Below are 3,438 nucleotides of genomic sequence, written 5' to 3'. Positions count from 1 at the left end.
TATTGTGTATTGTAAACTGGGTGGTTCGAGCCCTGAATGCTGATTGGCTGACAGCCGTGGTATATCAGACTGGATACCACGGGTATGACAAAACATATATTTTTAGTGCTCTAATTACGTTGGTAACCAGTTTGTAATAGCAATAAGGCACCTGGGGGTTTGTGGTATATGGTCAATATATCACGGCTAAGGGTTGTATCGAGGCACTCTGCGTTGCGTCGTGTTAAGAACAGCCCTTAGCCGTGGTATATTGGGCATATACCACACCCCTACTATACCACACCCCCTCCATACCACACCCCCTCCTATACCACACCCCTCCTATACCACACCCCTACTATACCACACCCCCTCCTATACCACACCCCTACTATACCACACCCCCTCCTATACCACACCCCTCCTATACCACACCCCCTACTATACTACACCCCCTCCTATACTACACCCCCTCCTATACTACACCCCCTCCTATACTACACCCCCTCCTATACCACACCCCCTCCTATACCACACCCCCTCCTATACTACACCCCCTCCTATACTACACCCCCTCCTATACTACACCCCTCCTATACCACACCCCCTCCTATACTACACCCCCTCCTATACTACACCCCCTCCTATACTACACCCCCTCCTATACTACACCCCCTCCTATACTACACCCCCTCCTATACCACACCCCTACTATACCACACCCCCTCCTATACCACACCCCCTCCTATACTACACCCCCTCCTATACTACACCCCCTCCTATACTACACCCCCTCCTATACCACACCCCCTCCTATACTACACCCCTCCTATACTACACCCCCTCCTATACCACGCCCCTCCTATACTACACCCCTACTATACCACACCCTCGTATACCACATCCCCTCGTATACCACACCCCCTCCTATACCACACCCCTACTATACCACATCCCCTCCTATACCACACCCCCTCCTATACCACACCCCCTCCTATACCACACCCCCTCCTATACTACACCCCTCCTATACCACACCCCCTCCTATACCACACCCCTCATATACCACACCCCCTCCTATACTACACCCCCTCCTATACTACACCCCCTCCTATACTACACCCCTCCTATACTACACCCCCTCCTATACCACACCCCTACTATACCACACCCCCTCCTATACCACACCCCCTCCTATACCACACCCCTCCTATACCACACCCCCTCCTATACCACACCCCCTCCTATACTACACCCCCTCCTATACTACACCCCCTCCTATACTACACCCCCTCCTATAGTACACCCCCTCCTATACCACACCCCTACTATACCACACCCCCTCCTATACCACACCCCCTCCTATACCACACCCCTCCTATACCACACCCCTACTATACCACACCCCCTCCTATACCACACCCCTACTATACCACACCCCCTCCTATACCACACCCCTCCTATACCACACCCCTACTATACCACACCCCTACTATACCACACCCCTACTATACCACACCCCTACTATACCACACCCCCTCCTATACCACACCCCTACTATACCACACCCCTCCTATACCACACCCCCTCCTATACCACACCCCCTCCTATACCACACCCCCTCCTATACTACACCCCCTCCTATACTACACCCCCTCCTATACCACACCCCCTCCTATACTACACCCCCTCCTATACTACACCCCCTCCTATACTACACCCCCTCCTATACCACACCCCCTCCTATCCCACACCCCCTCCTATACCACACCCCCTCCTATACCACACCCCCTCCTATACTACACCCCCTCCTATACTACACCCTCCTATACTACACCCCCTCCTATACTACACCCCCTCCTATACCACACCCCTCCTATACTACACCCCTACTATACCACACCCCTCCTATACTACACCCCCTCCTATACCACGCCCCTCCTATACTACACCCCTACTATACCACACCCTCGTATACCACATCCCCTCGTATACCACACCCCCTCCTATACCACACCCCCTACTATACCACACCCCCTCCTATACCACACCCCTCCTATACCACACCCCCTCCTATACTACACCCCCTCCTATACCACACCCCTCCTATACCACACCCCCTCCTATACCACACCCCCTCCTATACCACACCCCTACTATACCACACCCCCTCCTATACTACACCCCCTCCTATACCACATCCCCTCCTATACCACACCCCCTCCTATACCACACCCCCTCCTATACTACACCCCTACTATACCACACCCCTCCTATACTACACCCCTCCTATACTACACCCCCTCCTATACCACGCCCCCTCCTATACTACACCCCTCCTATACCACACCCCCTCCTATACCACACCCCTCATATACCACACCCCCTCCTATACTACACCCCCTCCTATACTACACCCCTCCTATACTACACCCCCTCCTATACCACACCCCTACTATACCACACCCCCTCCTATACCACACCCCCTCCTATACCACACCCCCTCCTATACCACACCCCCTCCTATACCACACCCCCTCCTATACTACACCCCCTCCTATACTACACCCCCTCCTATACTACACCCCCTCCTATAGTACACCCCCTCCTATACCACACCCCTACTATACCACACCCCCTCCTATACCACACCCCCTCCTATACCACACCCCTCCTATACCACACCCCTACTATACCACACCCCCTCCTATACCACACCCCTACTATACCACACCCCCTCCTATACCACACCCCTCCTATACCACACCCCTACTATACCACACCCCTACTATACCACACCCCTACTATACCACACCCCTACTATACCACACCCCCTCCTATACCACACCCCTACTATACCACACCCCCTCCTATACCACACCCCCTCCTATACCACACCCCCTCCTATACCACACCCCCTCCTATACTACACCCCCTCCTATACTACACCCCCTCCTATACCACACCCCCTCCTATACTACACCCCCTCCTATACTACACCCCCTCCTATACTACACCCCCTCCTATACCACACCCCTCCTATCCCACACCCCTCCTATACCACACCCCCTCCTATACCACACCCCCTCCTATACTACACCCCCTCCTATACTACACCCCCTCCTATACTACACCCCCTCCTATACTACACCCCCTCCTATATCACACCCCTCCTATACTACACCCCTACTATACCACACCCCCTCCTATACTACACCCCCTCCTATACCACGCCCCTCCTATACTACACCCCTACTATACCACACCCCTCGTATACCACATCCCCTCGTATACCACACCCCCTCCTATACCACACCCCTACTCTACCACACCCCCTCCTATACCACACCCCCTCCTATACCACACCCCCTCCTATACTACACCCCCTCCTATACCACACCCCCTCCTATACCACACCCCCTCCTATACCACACCCCCTCCTATACCACACCCCTACTA

The sequence above is a fragment of the Oncorhynchus masou genome, unplaced genomic scaffold, assembly GCF_036934945.1.
Source record: "Oncorhynchus masou masou isolate Uvic2021 unplaced genomic scaffold, UVic_Omas_1.1 unplaced_scaffold_532, whole genome shotgun sequence".
Classification (NCBI taxonomy): Eukaryota; Metazoa; Chordata; class Actinopteri; order Salmoniformes; family Salmonidae; genus Oncorhynchus; species Oncorhynchus masou.
The sequence above is the reverse complement of the archived record's forward strand: the minus strand, read 5'-3'. Positions refer to the sequence as shown.